We start from the raw sequence: 18197 nt of genomic DNA on the forward strand, positions 1-18197 counted from the left end.
GCCTCAGCCTCCTGAGTAGCTAGGATTACAGGTGCGTGCCACCACGCCCAGCTAATTTTTGTATTTTTAGTAGAGACGGGTTTTCACCAGATTTCACATGCTTACAGATTTTAAAGAGTTTTAGAAACATCTTATTGCACTAAGATAAATTGCCCCATGAGAAATATTTTCATCTGCTTGACCAGCACTATTGATGAGGTGATTGAATTCCTCCAAGGAGGACAAGCTGTTATGTCAGCTGAAGTGACACATGCTTTGGGGAAGAGGTAGTCACAGGTGTTAGTAGCATATACTTTGCCAACACAAGTTTATAAGAAGATTCATTTTTTAAATTTTCAGCTTGGAGTGAGTGTGAAATACAAATATTTTACTTCTCTTACTATCAGAGGCAGTGAAAACATTGATTTTGAAGTAGCTGCTATGAAACATATGCTTTTTTCTGTGAATGGCAGTAGTACTTCCTCAGAGCATATATCAAGTCAGCTGCTTCAGGGAGCATTTCACATTCTCTGTGTATCCTGAGACCTAATTTTAGCAAATACAAATCATCTAAACTCTTCCAAATTCAATTTGATATCCTAACTGGGAATGACAGTGGAGCATAGTCTGAACCTTTCAGATCTGCATATTTTACAGCTGATTACTTCTGATTAAGTCCAATTTTGGTCATTTTAGACTAAACGGGAATTTTGATCTCTGATGTCATAATGTGACAGTGATTGATCTCCTGGGGCATTCTCTATGCTGTAGTACTTGGTGCTTTGGCCCGAAGTTCTGTGTGTGTGCTCGTCACTCCTTTGTCCCGTTCTCTCCCTATATCCCTTTCTTCATTTTTAATATTTTCTTAATTTTTCAGTTTTAAAAGAAAAATATGGGCCTCTTTAAACATGAGACCTCCTAAGAACAATCCTAGATCATAGTTAATAATCTGTCCTAGGATAAACTCATCCTCTACCATTTTATTTTATTTTATTTCAATTTTTAGATTTAGATACCTGCATTTTACTTTTTTTTCAATTTGTCATTTATTTTATTGTATTTATTTATTTTTTGAGACAGAATCTCGCTCTGTCGCCCAGGCTGGAGTGCAGTGGCATGATCTTGGCTCACTTCAACCTCCGCCCCCTGAGTTCAAGCAATTCTCCTGCCTCAGCCTCCCGAGTAGCTGGGATTACAGATGCCTGCCACCACACCTGGCTAATTTTTTTATATTTTTAGTAGAGATGGGGTTTCACCATGTTGGCCAGGCTGGTCTCAAACTCCTCACCTCAAGTGATCTGCCCGCCTTGGCCTCCCAAAGTGCTGGGATTACTGGCGTGAGCCACCGTGCCTGTCCCCATTTATTTATTTTTATTGATACATATTAGATGTACTTAATTTCAGGGCATATGTAATAATTCGATATTCATATAATCAAATCTCCTTTACCATTTTAGGTAAGGGTAATTCATGAGCCAGAGAAGATAAGGCATCCTTACCTGTTTATTCCCTAGTGACTCATTTTCACTATCTAGTTTGCTCTCTTGGTGCCTTTCTTTCCCCTCCTCTTTTTAGTTTTTATTGAAAGAAAATAAGGGGAATATTTTAAACAGCAGTGAATCTTTAAATTAATATACTTCCTTTTCCATCTACAAAGTTAAATATTTGAAATAGCTCTTTATATTAAAATATCACTTACAACTTTTAATTTTAGAAACATCAGCACATTGACAAATCATTTCTTGCTTATTCCAGGTACCCCAAATTTTCTTTGTAGAAGAAATATTCACTGTTGAAGCTTTAGCTGATGAAGCTATATGAGCAGATAAAACCGGAAGAGAAACATTCTTTCTCCCCTCGTTTATAAACAAAAATCTATGTAGTTGAAACTGGGTGGATATAGCTATAAAACATAAGCTCATTCTTACTGTTTGGACATGTTTTACTTCTTGTTGAAATAGATGTTCCACAACTGTAAGATAAGAAGTCTGATCCACTGTTTGGAATTTTTCAGTTGATGGCACATTATGTAATACTGTGTTGGAATTTACTGGCCTACAGTCTTGAGGTAGTGTTTTGCGTTAAGATGAACCAGTTTTCAGTATTAAATAATTCCATGGTAACCTACATGGAAAAGAGTTTCTGCTTAAATGAATCAGGGTATGATGAGGCTTTATTAGTAAGGTTGAGATAGTTGAATATTTGAGAAGTGAGAGTTAATTTAAAAGACTTGAGAAAAGACCATGTTCTTCAAAGCATCCGTAGTCCCCAAATCTAGTAAAAGTGAAGATCAGTTCTCGCTGTAATAGTCTATAAGGATTTTTTTTGTTTTAAAATGTCTTTTTTTCTCTTCCTTAGTATTGGCAACTATTTTATGTTGTATATACCATGCTCATTTTAATATAACACTCTTATAAATGAAGACCTACATAGCTTAGCAAAAACTTAAGAGAACAGGCCATCATGTTATCATTTATAGAACTAGTTCTGACTACCACTATGGCCTGTGCATATATATGAGCCATAAGGTCACCCTGCGTGGAACTTTTTATAAGCTTAGTCAAGGTTATTAAAGCCAAAGGAAAACTAATATGCAATGCTTCTACTGTTTTATTTATTACTCGATTTAATTTAGAAGTACTTTAGGACCTTGACCTACTTCAGTGCCATTTATCCATTGGTAGTAAATATTAATTGATGAATTGAGATCTGATGTCAACTATTCTGTATTAACCCATTTGTTTTTCATATTCTCCTTTTTAAATTGTATATATCATATCATTGCAATGAGAAACCAGATTTATGTTATAAAGCATTTTTTCCTTAATGAGGTATAAATATCAGTTACAGTTAGTTTCCTATAGCAATGAAAGAAAAAAGATCAAGTTCAAAAACTCATCTGACCATACATATTATAATGTCCAGCATCTACACTAGGTATTGATAGTGTTTAATTTTTAATTCATATTATTGGTATGCCAGATGCTCTATGCATACTACATAAGACTGCAAATTTCCTTTCAGGACCTAAAAGGGCTGTTGTGTTTATAATGCATGTGTTTATCGCATTTTGCACATTTCAATGTGCATTCATATTGTTATATTTCCTTTATTCTCAGAACAACCCTGAGAAATAAATAAGCATTATCTTTTAGGTAAACCAAGGTTCAGGAAGATTGAATGTTTTCCCTAGACAAAAATTCAGTCCTCTCGATAACTTGTTAATGTTCTATCTGAATCTCTACAGAGAGCAGTAAAATGGTATGTTATTTTCATAATTGTAGATGTCAAACTGCTATACAAATCTTTATTTGCATAGCACTTATAATTTTTAAAGTACCTTTTATATTATTTAAAAGAAAATTATAAAAGCAGAGTTCTTCTGTTATATATTTACTGTAGTTTCCTTTATTAGACTCATACATTCAGTAGACACAAAGTACCTCTGTGTTCTAGGTACTGGATTGGTTGCTAAAGTACAAAGCCAGTCTCAGCTTTCAAAGAGATCAGGCCATCAAGACACTGTTGTCTTACCCAGCAGATATGGACAGTGTGATATAGGCCAAGTTTGCTGAGGGCACTGGAAAAATGCTTTTGTTTCTCCTGTTTGGGGGGTAAATGTGTGACTAGCACTGTCTTTTTTCCTGCCATGAATACAGAGGTAATGCTTATATCTACAGCAAACAGCTTTGAAGCAACAAATCAACACATTTAGCAAAAAGAAAGAGCCTTGGACTTGATAACCCCTTCAGCCTCTGTAAGTGATATTTTAATATAAAGACTATATTTTAATATAAAGAGCTATTTCAAATATTTAACTTTGTAGATGGAAAAGGAAGTATATTAATTAGACTACCTACCTCTGGACATTTTGTGTGGGGGGAAATAAAGTAATGCCCTGTTTTTTAAAGTCATACATAAATCAGAGTTTCAATTAATTGTAGATAAATATTTTCTGTCTCTGTATTTTTTACTTCCTTATAATGGAAATTTAGCATACACTAGACTAGAGAATAATATAACAAATCCACATCACCTAGTTATAATAGTAATCAATATTTAGCTAACCTTTTACATTCTTGCACTTTCTCTCTTAGTAATTATAACTACATTTAAGTAATTCTATAATAAAAGTGTGTGAAAATACTGTGGAAGCACATAGAAGACAGTGACTAATGTGGCCAGTGTTGGAGGGGCTTCAAAGAGGAGGTGGCATTGGCTTTAAGGTCAAGTAGAGAATGGAAAGAGCATTTCTAGTGGGAGGACTAACATGTATAAAGGGTTTTTTAAAGCATGGCATATTCAAAGAAGGGGAAACAGATTACTGTGGCTGGAATATAGTGATTATCAGGTATGAGTGTCAGTATATGATTCTAAAAAGATGGCTTGGTGCCAAATCATGAATGGACATATGTATCAAAAAATTTGGTGCTTATTACATAGGTACCAGGAAATGAAGAATATGATTAGGTTTGGGTTTTTAAAAGAGAACAGTGGCAGTAACATTTTTGGAGTATGGGATAAAGAGGGAAGGCAGTAAACTGCGCCAATGGTTCAAGTAATTAGAAAGGCATTTGGTGATAACGATAGTGGTTTTAGGCAGGGGGAGATAAGTTTAAGAGATATTTCAGGGGAAGAATCAACATGATTTGGTGCCTGGCGAGGATGTGGAGAAGGGAGATAGTCATAGGATGACTTGAATAGATGTGATGATGCCAGAATTAGAGTAATACAGCAGAAGACTGGTTTGGAATAAGGGCATATGATGAGCTTAGTATTTTAAGTTTGAAGTGCTGATAGGTCATTCAGGTAGAGTATTCATTGTGCCAAGTGGAGATATAGAACTGGATCATAAGAGAATCTCACACTAGGGAGTTCTGTAACTTGCCTTTCCTGCTAAGTATGTCATATATCACAAGTTCATATATATAAGACTATATATATGTAAGCATTCATATACATGTACATATATAACTTAATCCTTATTATTCACTAATTGTGTATTTCCAAATTGGCCTACTTCCTAAAATTTATTTGTAATCCCTAGATCAGTACTTACGGTGCTTTTGTAATAATTTGCAGGCATGCTCGGAGTGGTAAAAAAATTTGAGTCACCTGATGTGCAAATTCTCAGCTGTAGTTGAACAAGGTAATACTCTTGATACTCTGCCTTCTTGTTTCGGTTCTTATACTGTAAACAAGCATCCCTTTTGCAGTCTACTTAATGCCACATTTTTCACATTTTCTGTGCTTTTTTTTTTGGTAATTTTGCTTTTTTAAGCAAATGGCCCCCAATGTTGTGCCAAAGTGCTGTGTAATATTCCTGAGTACAAGAAAGCTGTGATATATCTATGCAAGAAATATGTATGTTAGGTAAGCTTCTCTCAATCATGAGTTATGCTTTCGGCCATGATTTCAGTGTTAATGAGTAAATATATATTAAGTAAGGTGTCTTTAAACAGAAATACAGATAAAACAAGGTTATGTGTTGGCTGGTTGATGAAAATGTTGTGACCAGAGGCTCCTGGAAACCTAACCCTCTTTCCTATTTCCCCCAGAAGCAGTGGTTCAGTGTTCACTAACTCAGTGTTTGTGGCAATTTAATAGACCATAACTACCACAGATAACAAGAATCAATGTGTGTATGTGCATGTGTAGAAAATCTGCTGCTCTTTTATAAATAACCCTTATATTTGTGCAGTGTAAGTATTAGTCCTAATTTTACTTGAAATTGTGATCACAAGAAATATATAACTCTTTTTTTTTTTTTTTTGAGACAGAGTCTTGCTTCATCGCCCAGGCTGGAGTGCAGTGGCACAATCTCAGCTCACTGCAAGCTCTGCTTCCTGGGTTCACGCCATTCTCCTGCCTCAGCCTCCTGAGTAGCTGGGACTACAGGCGTCCGCCAACACGCCGGGCTAATTTTTTGTATTTTTAGTAGAGACGGGATTTCACCGTGTTAGCCAGGATGGTCTCGATCTCCTGACCTCGTGGTCCGCCTGCCTCGGCCTCCCAAAGTGCTGGGATTACAGGCGTGAGCCACCATGCCTGGCCATAGCTCTCTTTTTTAGTGAAAAATAAATGCATACAAGATGAAAACAGTTTGCTGTGTTAAATCAGATGGATGATTCCATATTCCTTAAGTCAGAAGGTTTTTCATAAAATGGAATACTGAAGGAGTACAGGTGACATTGACAGCATTTAAATGATCATCTATAGCACACTTGAGCATAATGTGGTTGTCAGCATCATATTGGTGGGCCGCCAGTTTCTTTTATGGTTGATGTTATTCTCTTTAGCAAGCTTGCAACATTATCAGTCGCTTTTCTCTTAAAGAAATTTATTTTATAATAGTGTTTATGTGTGAGGAGATTTCATATCGAAGACTAGTGTGTGTGTGCATTCATATCTGTCAATTTGCTTGAATATGACAGCTCAAAAGCATTTTTTAACCTTTCATTCACGAATGTTGGTTCATATCAGTAGGGGTGTTTTAAAATGACAGGTATTATGTGAGAATGAGAATTACCCATGCTTTCTGACATATCAATGTTATGTTGAAAATTAACATTCAGCTTTGTATCTCACGTTTTACTGTCTGCAAATCTGAAAGCAGGGAATTGGCATTTACAAAGTCAAGGACAAGCCATCATACAACCCCATGCATTGACGGTTACACTTCAAAGTGATTCTGTGCTTGTTAGCGTATATCTGTTTCCTAATCATCTTGTTCCTTGGTATAGAAAATATGCCTTTGTTATTGTCTTATATGGCTATATAGTTAAATGCTTCAAATAAAAATGATACAGACCTACATTTAGAGATTCTTCAGTTTGGGGTGGCTGATTTATTTGTGCTGCTTATGTTTCTGACTTGATCTTCTTCTGACTGATTCTGTAGTCTTCTAACTAAGGTATTAGGGTGAATGCTTTCTGTCTTTACTGCAAACAGTAGATTTTATGTCATCAAGAGTAGTTATCCAGCCTGGGTAACAAGGCAAAACTCCATCTCTACAAAAAAATAGAAAAGAATTAGTCAGACATGGTAGTATGCACCTGTAGTCCCAGCTACCAGAGAGGCTGAGGTGGGAGGATTGCTTGAGCCTGGGAGGTGGAGGCTGCAGTGATCCCTGATCACGCCACTGCCCTCCAGTGTGCCAGTCTGGGCAACTGAGCGAAAAAAAAAAAAAAAAAGAAGAAGAAGCTGGGCAAGGTGGCTTATGCCTGTAATCCCAGCACTTTGGGAGGCTGAAGCGGGTGTATAAGTTGAGGTCAGGAGTTTGAGACCAGCCTGGCCAACATGGTGAAACCCCGTCTCTACTAAAAATATAAAATTAGCCAGGCACAGTGGCTCATGCCTGCAATCCCAGCACTTTGGGAGGCCAAGACAGGTGGATCACTTGAGGTCAGGAGTTTGAGACCAGCCAACATGATGAAACCCCATCTCTATTAAAAATACAAAAATTAGCCGGGCATGGTGCTGGGCACCTGTAATCCCAGCTACTCTGGAGGCTGAGGTAGGAGAATCGCTTGAACCAGGGAAATGGAGGCTGTAGTGAGCCAAGATTGTGGACCGCACTCCAGCCTGGGCAACAGAGTGAGACTCTGTCTCAAAACAAAATTAGCTGGGCGTGACAGGCAAGGCTCCTGTAATCCCAGCTAATCGGGAAGCTGAGGCAGGAGAATCACTTGAGCCTGGGAGACAGAGGTTGCAGTGAGCTGAATCATGCCACTGCACTTCAGCCTGGGCAACAGAATGAGACTCCGTCTCAAAAAAAAAAAAAAAAAAGTAATTATAACAGCATCTTTTTCTCCTTATTTTTGGGAGATGACCTTAATATTCACTCTTCACATGGAAATACCTCATAGATTTATTCTTCTGCACTATGACTAGTGTATTATTTTAGGTGTTTTGGTTTCTTTTCTTTTCTTTTCTTTTCTTTTTTCTGAGACAGAGTCTGGCTCTGTCGCCCAGGCTGGAGTGCACGATCTCAGCTCACTGTAACCTTCGCCTCCTGGGTTCAAGCAATTCTGTCTGCCTCAGCCTCCTGAGTAGCTGGGATTACAGGCTCCTGCCACTATGCCCCACTAATTTTTATATTTTTAGTAGAGATGGGATTTCACCATGTTGGCTAGGCTGGACTCGAACTCCTGACCACAGGTGATCCGCCAGCCTCGGCCTCCCAAAGTGCTAGGATTACAGGCGTGAGGCACTGCACCCGGTCGTGTATTTAAGTTTAAGGATTGATGCTTTTTAATTATATTGCATTTAGAAAGCAAAGTATTTGCAGTTGAAATCCTCTGTGAATTTAACATCAAGTATACTATATTTTCACTTTCCCTGCTTATTTGGAGCAACCTAATGTTCTAGTATTAAAGACTGTTTTGTAAGATTAACCAGCCCTTGACCTGATTGAAATAGAGTCTTATGTTACCTTATTCCAATTTCAATAAACTATTATGCAACATAGAGATGTGTTATAATTTGAGAATTTTATGTAAAGTTCTTCAGTAAGTGCTAATTCAGTGGGGATACCTTCTTAAACCTATAAGGATGCAGGGAAGTGACTAAAAGATGAAAATATTTCTCTAATATATCTCCAATGAAAGTACAGGATAGTACCTAAATGTCAACTTTGCCATATGGTTTCAGAAAAAAATATTTGAAGGTCTTTGGTGAATTATTGGTTATAGTATTTAAGCCTCTTTATAGGGATAGCTGCATTTGTTAATTTACATTTGCTGTTTACTGTTCCTCCAAACCTTGCAATACGTGTCTTCTTAGCCTCCTATGAATTGAATGTATTCATTTCCATCTCTGTTTTACTCATTCAAATACTTTTTTTTTTTTTTTTTTTTTTAGACGGAGTCTTGCTTTGTTGCCCTGGCTGGAGTGCAGTGGCACCATCTGGGCTCACTGCAAGCTCCGCCTCCTGGTTTCACGCCATTCTCCTGCCTCAGCCTCCTGAGTAGCTGGGACTACAGGCGCCCGCCACCACGCCTGGCTAATTTTTGTATTTTTAGTAGAGATGAGGTTTCATTATGGTTTTGATCTCCTGACCTCGTGATTTGCCTGCCTTGGCCTCCCAAAGTGCTGGGATTACAGGTGTGAGCCACCGCACCCGGCCTCATTGAAATACTTTTATTTCTTCTCTTCAGCAATCTGAACAATTACTCCTTGGATCCGCCAGGTTAAGACATTTTCTCCAAAAAGACTTACTAAAATCCATTTAGTTTCCCTTCTCACTGGTTTTATGTATATAAATTATATGCTGCTTTGTCATTAGTTTGCATAGTTTCGTTAATATTCAGTTAACTCTCTCCTGAGTGCTTGTTGCAATGATATGTGAACTTGGTGGTGTAGAGAAGTATGCTGTGGTCAGAGTTTCCAGAGAAAGTGATCTTGTACCTGAATAAGTAAGAATTTCCTATGTGTGGAAGGCAGGTAAAGATATACTGGCAAAGAGAACAGCATGAGAATACATGGGATTGACAAATAGTTCAGTATGGCTGTGGTGCAATAAAGTGGGAGATAGGAAATAAAGCTGAAGAGATAGGTATGAGCCTGGTCATTGAGGACTTCATATGTCATACTTGGACATCTATTCTTTGAATAAAGGACTTTATTCTGTTAGTGCTGGGTTGCTTTGAAGAGTTTGACATAATGAGGGTTTGATGTATGATAGTGCTTGATGTGGCAAAATTTTTATTTTAAACCAATCGTGTTGGCAGAAGTATGTAAATAAATTTGAGGTAGGATAAAATTAGAGATGGGGAGATGAGTTAGGTTACTGATTTGGTCATATTGAGAGATAACTTGGATTTAGATACTATTAATAGGGATGGAATTGAGGAAATAGACTTGGAAAGTGTTTAAAGTAGAAATCAGTAAGAACTGAAGATGACTGGTGAAGTGTGAGATAATTGCCTGACTTTTGGCTTGAGAAGTTAAGAGGCTGTTGTTCTGCTGTGACAGGGACTTTAAAAAGGAACAGATTCTAGGAAAAGATGGACAGCTCAGTTTGGCATATACTGAGTTTTTGCCTATATTACCTTCAGTTAGAAACATCCAACAAACAACTGGATGTAGGAGTCTGAGGCTCAGGTGAAAGGTTAGGATTCAGGGTTTTCATCTGAGTTCCTCCCAGTCCTGGGAGGAATACAGAAAATGTGAGTAGAGTGTGAAGTGGGCAAAACAGTGAACCCTAGGAGGAGGGGGAGAAAGAGGAACCCAAAAAGGAAACTGGGAAGGAAGAAGCTCTATGTCTTTGCCTAATTACTGTTAAAAGGAGGACAACTTTATCCTTTTTGAATCACTCTTTAAGCATTCTTGAATAGTAGGATATTATATAATGTTATATAGTAGATAATAAACGTTTAAGTTTGCCACTTATTTTGTTCAGCTGGAAAACATTTCATTTACTTGGAAGTTGCATTTTTATATTTTATCCATTTTCATTACTTGACAAATGTTTTTAAATTCGTATTATTTCATGAGCTGCTATGTACTAGGCACCATGAAGTCTCCTATTCTGGTTTTGTTGTAAGAATTACTCTGACCCGAAGGCACTGATTTACAGTAAATTTTGCATGGTCAGTCTTATGTGGATTAATATGGTAGTTGAACATTCTTCTCTTCCTGAGTACAGTGTGGCCTTATTTAATCTTTTTCATCTCTCTGGGTCACTATTTCTTCATTTTCTTAAGTCTATTCATTTTTAGAAACTCAAGAACAGAGTCTACCAACAGGTTTTAGAGACCTACAGGGTACATGACTGGGTTTCATGACTCAACTAAAATTATATGCAAGATATGATGCATATATATACATTTTTATGAAGATGCAATTTATAGCTTCTTTTGGATTATCAAAGTTTTGTATAACTCACCACTCACCTTCCACCCAAAAGGTTAAGAACTGTAGGAACCAGAAGTATTTTGTGTAATGTATTATAATAAACTACACTGTTTCATGCAACCCCTGAATAGTGAAGTTATCTTTAACAGAGGTATTGCTATTCTTTGAAAGTAATTTTTTGAAGTAAGGAACAAATTTATTTTAATGCACTATATGTTTACTTTTTGGCTACTTAAGCCTATAATGTTTCTGTTGTATTAACCAATTAAAACACCTTTTAGTTATTTTATAGCTTAAAAACAAATTCATCAAATAGAATAAGAGTTTGATTCTGCCTTATGGTGAATTAAAGAATGCTTAGTTTTAAAGAGTGATTCAAATGCCCTTTATTAATATATCTTCCCCACTTTGCATCTTCTAATAGGAAAAGAATACTTGAGATCCATTTGTAAGGAAAGAAAAGGAAGCAACAACATAATGCCCAGAGTTGGAGCCAATTAAACCAGGTTTGTACTTTTTCTTTCCATAATGTAACATGTTTATTCTGGTCTTGAATCTCTTTTATTAATCTCCTGTCTTATTCCAGCAAAAATCTAATAATTTTAAACCTTGCCATAGTAGTATGGAGGAGACAAAGATGAATAAGACATGCCCTTTTCAAACTATTTGCAACTAATGCAAAAGAACAGAAATCATAACAGTCTCTCAGACCACAGTGCGATCAAATTAGAACTCAGGATTAAGAAACTCACTCAAAACCGCACAACAACATGGAAACTGAACAACCTGCTCCTGAGTGACTACTGGGTAAATAACGAAATGAAGGCAGAAATAAAGATGTTCTTTGAAATCAAATGGTCTTTGAGAACAAAGATACAACATACCAGAATCTCTGGGACACATTTAAAGCAGTGTATAGAGGGAAATTTATAGCACTAGATACCCACAAGAGAAAGCAGGAAAGATCTAAAATCAACACGCTAACATCGAAATTAAAAGAACTAGAGAAGCAAGAGCAAACAAATTCAAAAGCTAGCAGAAAACAAGAAATAACTAAGATCAGAGCAGAACTGAAGGAGATAGAGACACGAAAAACCCTTCAAAAAATCAATGAATGCAGGAGCTGTTTTATTGAAAAGATCGACAAAATAGATAGACTGCTAGCCAGACTAATGAAGAAAAGAGAGAAGAATCAAATAGATGCAATAAAAAAAAATGACAATAGGGGATATCAAATGATTTGCAACTTAACTATGAATATGAAAGACAAAATTATAAAAAGCTAGATAGCAATCTCATTTTAGCATGGAAAGTTTTGTGAGGTTTGGTAAATTGCTTGAGGTCAGAAGCTCTTAAAGAGTTAAGGTGGGATTCAGACTCGTATCTGTTGACTCCAAACCATATTTGCCTTCCATTATGTCACAATGTTCCCTATTTTATTTAGGTTTAGTTGTTGTGCAACTGCTGATTACTGAAGTAGAGGGTGGAGATTATATGTATTTCATATAAGGAATTTACTTTCATTTAAGGAATTTATTTCATTTACTTTTCTGATGAAGTAAAAAGGGGAGAGTATTCTCTATTCCTCAAAAGTTTAGAAGATTAGAGATGGGAACTAACATTTATAAGCACTTACTATGTGCTAGACACTATTGTAAGGACTTAACATGAACTAACTTATTTAATTCACGACAGCCAGGTGACATACTTGGTGTTATCCCTCATCTTTAAAACAAAGAAATAAGCAAATTGTCCGAGATCACATAGCTAGTAAGTACCAAAAGCAGATTCAAAACCGTGTATTGGGAAAGGTTAGATAGGGTTTACACCATGTCTATTGACTTATTTTTTATTTATTTATTTTTTTGAGATGAGTCTCACTCTGTCACCCAGGCTGGAGTGCGGTGGCATGATCTTGGCTCACTGCAACCTCTGCCTTCCGGGTTCGAGTAATTCTCCTGCCTCAGCCTCCCAAGTAGCTGGGTCTACAGATGCGTGCCACCACACCTGGCTAATTGTGTGTGTGTGTGTGTGTGTGTGTGTGTATTTGTTTTAGTAGAGAAGACGGGGTTTCACCATGTTAGCCAGGATGGTCTTGATCTCCTGACCTCGTAATCTGCCTGCCTCGGCCACCCAAAGTACTGGGATTACAGACTTGAGCCACTGCACCCAGCCGACTTAAAATTTAGTATTACACAAACCAAACAAATAGCTGGACAATTTAGTCTGAGCTCCTTTTGCTATTAGTGTCATTTGTAAACATTCTTAATTCAACTATTAGCAGTTAAATCGCCTCACCAAAATAATATTTCCATCTTAACAAGCTTTTCATTGTAACCAGTTTGAAAAAGTAATTTAGATTACATGATCCTATGGTGAAGAGAGATTTTAAATTCACAGAATAGTGAACAACAACATATGATAGAAAGGACTTTGAAGGTGGGGCTCAGATCTGGGTTCTTTCAATTCCCAGCTTTCCTACTAACTCATGTGCTCTACAAGTATCTTAACCTGTTTTCGTACATTTTGTAAGATTAGAAGATTGACTTCATTGTTCCGTAAGTCCCTTACAATTATCCTATCAGTAGATAGGATACAGTTATCAGTAGTAGGATACAATTATCCTATCAGTAGATTTTTAAAATGTGCTTCACATGTGAATAGCTAAGAATTTTTGGTTGCGAGAAAAGTCTTTAGAGATCACTTCATTGAATCCTCCCATGTGAAGATGATGAGACTGAGACCTTCACATTTGTATGGCACTGTAAACATTTCAAAGCTCTTTGCTCTTTTACATACATTAATCTCATGTGAGCCTCATCACCATACCCTTGTGGGTTAAATATTATTCTCTTCATTGTATGCATGACCAGATTGAATTGGTCATATAGCTGGGCTAGACTAAGTGACTCTGTGACCCTCAACCGAGTTTATCATGTTTTCTTGCTTTAGTGAGACTAAGTACATCTTCAATGAAGGACTATTTTGTGAGAAAGTGAGAATTCAGTGATTTATGAAAAAATCCAAGCAGGAGTAACAAACATTTTCTGATATGAAAGTAGTAATGACTACATTATATAAATAACAGTAACAAAGAGGTAAGGAAGTGGCAAGTAATAAGGTCTATGAGTTGATTTAATTTTGGTTTTCATTTATTCCTGGATTAAGAATAAGCATAACTGACTTTTAATATCCTTGTGTTTATCAATAACATACATTATCCTGACTAAATAATGCAAAGAGAAATCATACTTTATAATAAAGTATTCATAAATTGTAGGTGAGCTAAGGAAAATTTCAGTTAATTTAAAAGGATACTTTGAAAACGAATAAATAAGCATGGGAAGCTAAGCTTTACGTAAAATGAATTATTTCATTGCCTTTATTGAAATAGGTTTTCTTTTTTATTTCCACTTTGTAGTTGTAGAGCTACAACTTTTGTGTAACTTTTTAGTATTTTTTTAATTGGAAAGAAAATAATTTTAAAACTAGTATGTGTGTATGAGCAGTTTTTCTTATAGAATTTTTTTTTTCTGAATTGTCTTTCCTTTAAAAGAAACTGACTTTCTAGATCCCATGGTATGATGATGTTTTCTCTGCAGATATGAAAATTTGATCATTAATACAATCTCTAGTTGTTGTTCTATATTAAAAAGTTTTTTTTAAGATGATTAACTGCATATATTCTGTAGAACTAATAAAAGAAAGGAGGATCTCCCAGATGGTTCTAATCAAATAAGGAAAACAGCAAAGGATGGTGTCGATATACAACAAAATTTGAAAGCAGCATTACGAGGTTTGACTTATTTTAGAGAAGAAAAATGTATTATGTCCTTTCTGAAGTCTGTTTTTCTTAAGAGTCCATTATAAGATTCTCTTGCCCAGCTGCTGATGTTCTTTCCTTATGCCCTGCCCTACAGAGCTCCACCTCTTACTGCGTACCCATTTTCATGCCATCACAGATCCGTGGAATTCAAATTGATATTTGATGCAGACTTGAATAGAGCTAGTTTTTAATTCTCAGCTCTATGTATGACTTCAAAACATATGCAAAGGTTTTTTTTACAGCCACTTTTTAATGATGCTTTAAAGGAAAAGATGAAGAGGCCCCTTCATAGTAATTAATTTTTTGGTTTTTGTTTTGAGATAACTCAGGAGCTAGTTTCCTGGAAACTTCAAACTCCTAACACAGTTTCATTAAATTGTACCTATTATAATATGATTGTGTCTTGCTAAGCCAGCCCCTATTGTAGTCAGCTGTTAGTTTCTCATTGGCCCATTGTGATTTAGTGTTCATAAAAAAGTTATGACATTTAACTGAGGGTTTAGAATTTTTCAAGATGACTGGGCTTTTTCCTGTGATTTGTGAGTTTCTCTTGTTTGGCTTTAGGCTTAAAGAATTCCTGATCTAGAGTCAACTGCAAGCAAGCCAGGCTTCCAGGCTGGTGTCCCATTCTTATTAAAACATTCCCTTTGTACACGTGGATGGCCTTGTGATTCAGAAGGCATGGTTTTAATACACAAAGCCTTTTAACTTTTTAAACTATTTCAATAAAGAAATTGCTGAAACAGTAAATTTTTTAACGAGTCATGTTGACTAATTCGTTAGCATTAAATTGTTTTCCCTAGCCATTGATTATTTAGTTTTAATGTAGATTTATTTCTGTGTAGTCTGCTTCCTGTGCCAGGATATTTTCTAAAAATGAGATAAGTTCTTAGATGTATGGAAATTCGAGGAACTCTTTGATGTCATATTCAGTAAACCTCAGGATGGCAATAAGGGAAATATGGAGCTGTTGATTTATGTGTATATGTATGTATGTGTATATTTGGGTGTGTGATCTAAACACCCAGGAAATAAATTTAATTTATAGCTTCCTTCTTGACCAAGTTATTTTAAAGCTTAACATGGTGATAGAATTATATGGAAATATTGATTGGTTTTTTCTTTTGTAAGTGTATTGCTGCTTAGCAATTAAATGATTAAGTGTAGCTCAGGGCTTCATTTTATTTCTTCATGTTGTATTTGAAAGAATTAAATGGGTTGATTCAGAGTTTTAAAAAATAGAAGTATAGGTAATAAAGGAGAATTACAGAATCTGTTGGCCTACATTTGTAAGATCAGTCCACCTTGAGTTGCCCAGTTATTTGAATTTATCAGAGAAAAATAGTACCAAGTAAGTATAAATATTCAAGTAGTTATTGAATATTTCATTAGCATATATATGCCACCTTTATTTTTCTTAATTCTCAATGTGAGAAATTTGGATGATTTTCATAAATATTCAAAAATTATTCTGCTGTACAAAATTGAGAGTATTGTTGAAAGAGATAATAATTTGCTCTTGGGTCTTTTTATTTCTTTTATGAAAACCCATCTCCAAAAAAATTTAAATGAAAAGTTGCTAATTGCAATGAGGGTTTTCTATGAAGTTATTAAATTTGATTCTTAAATTGTATGAACTTCCTCAATAGCTTTGCTTATTCTTATATATAAACAGAACATTTTAATATAAGATCTGGTAGTATAATACGTTGCTAGTCTGCAGCTCTTCTATAGGAGAAATGAAGATCTTTGCAAAAGATTTGGCGACGCCAGGTTTTCTATGTAGGGTTAAAAAAGAAAGTTTTTTTATTATATTGAATGAATTCAGTAAAAATGGCATACTTTCTTTTCTCCAGCAATATGAATACCACATATTATAAAAATTAATAACAATAGGCATCATTTTGCTGGCAGAAATGGCAGTTCACATACTTTTTTACAGCGAACTATAGACAAGGTCTGATATAATAAAGGAAATAGACTTTTTTTTTGAGATGGAGTCTCGCTCTGTTGCCCAGGCTGGAGTGCAATGGCGAATCTCGGCTCACTGCAACCTTTGCTTCCTGGGTTCAAGCGATTCTCTGACCTCAGCCTCCTGGGATTACAGGTGAGTAGCTAGGATTACAGGTGCCACCCCACCTGGCTAATTTTTGTATTTTTAGTAGAGATGGGGTTTCACCATGTTGGCCAGGCTGGTCTCGAAACTCCTGACCTCAAGTGATCCACCTGCCTCGGCCTCCCAAAGTGCTGAGATTACAGGTGTGAGCCACCATGCCCAGCCAGGAGATAGAAATCTTGTACAGCTCTTATAGTCAGAAGCCTGATTATTCCAAAGATGAGAGTGCTATCTGATAATCATCTACACAGAGCTACTAAGTAATGTCAAATGTTTAGAGCTCATAAAATATCACATAAAACCAATAACAAGAATATTGCAAGCCAGCCCACACTGTCTGAAGGAAGTTTATGGAGTCCACTTGAGAACATTAAAATATTTTGTGTTCCTTGTTAATTCTAAAAATAATAAAAATTTAACAGAAACATGGAATAGGAATAGGTTTTAGAATAAGAAAAGGCTCAAAAAAAAAAAAAAGAAATCATTTGATTATCCCCTTTCATTTTGCAAAGTGAAACTAAGGGTGTGAAGCTACATCCTCAAGTGTTGTATAGGTGGTAACAGAACTAAGACTAGAATACACTTTACTTATCTATTAAATAATTGAAGATAGAATTTGAAAAGTTGCGATGGGAAATTATTTTATTTTGTTGTTAATTTTTAAGATTTACATAGAGTAAAACTGACCTTTTTTTTGAGATGGGGTCTCACTCTGTTGCCCAGGCTGGAGTGCAGTGGCATGATCTCAGCTCACTGCAGCCTCTGCCTCCCATTTTCAAGCGATTCTTGTGCCTTAGCCTCCTAGGTAGCTGGGATTATAGGTGCCTGCCTCCATGCCCAGCTAATTTTGTGTATTTACTAGAGACCAAGATTTCACCATGTTGGCCAGTCTGGTCTCGAAATCCTGATCTCAAGTGATCCGCCCACCTCAGCCTCCCAAAGTGCTAGGATTACAGGCATGAGCCACCATGCCCGGCCCAAAACTGACTTTACATAATTTCTGTGAGCTTTAACGCATGTATGGATCCATATAACTACCACTGCAAATAGGAAACAAACAGTCCCATCACCCTAGAAAACTTCTGGCTTTCCCTTTTTGGTCAAAATCTCTCCCTACATCTAATAATTACCAATCTGTACTTCATCACTATAGTTTTACCTATTCCAGAATATTGTATAAATGGAATTTTTTTTCCTAGCCAAACTGTATCCAGCTTTATTAAAGATACCTTCCATAAATAATCATGGTATTTTGGGCAGGACATGGGCAGAAAATCATTAACAGCATACAACAACTTTCAAACTCCCTTCTTCAGTGGACTACCAAAAATCAGAAAGCCACTGTAAACCCAATTAAGTCTTCATGTGATGCTCTGAACAGGGAAAGTTTAGAGTGAGGGTTGACATTTCACATTTAGA

At 36.2% G+C, this 18197-nt stretch overlaps 1 protein-coding gene across 15 annotated transcripts in view; it reads left to right on the forward strand.

Annotated features, from left to right (window-relative positions):
• Positions 1–18197, forward strand: part of PEAK1 (pseudopodium enriched atypical kinase 1) — a 292413-nt gene that overhangs the window by 121125 nt on the left and 153091 nt on the right. For 9 of the 15 annotated variants that reach the window (XM_058427920.1, XM_058427915.1, XM_058427919.1 and 6 more), the window contains one exon: positions 11261–11342. The gene's annotated coding sequence lies outside the window, so the exon portion shown is untranslated. Of the gene's footprint in view, positions 1–5061; positions 5129–11260; positions 11343–18197 lie in introns of all 15 variants that reach the window. The other 6 variants (XM_058427924.1, XM_058427918.1, XM_058427917.1 and 3 more) reach the window with 1 other exon arrangement.

This window comes from Hylobates moloch, unplaced genomic scaffold (genome assembly GCF_009828535.3).
Source record: "Hylobates moloch isolate HMO894 unplaced genomic scaffold, HMol_V3 SCAFFOLD_14, whole genome shotgun sequence".
Classification (NCBI taxonomy): Eukaryota; Metazoa; Chordata; class Mammalia; order Primates; family Hylobatidae; genus Hylobates; species Hylobates moloch.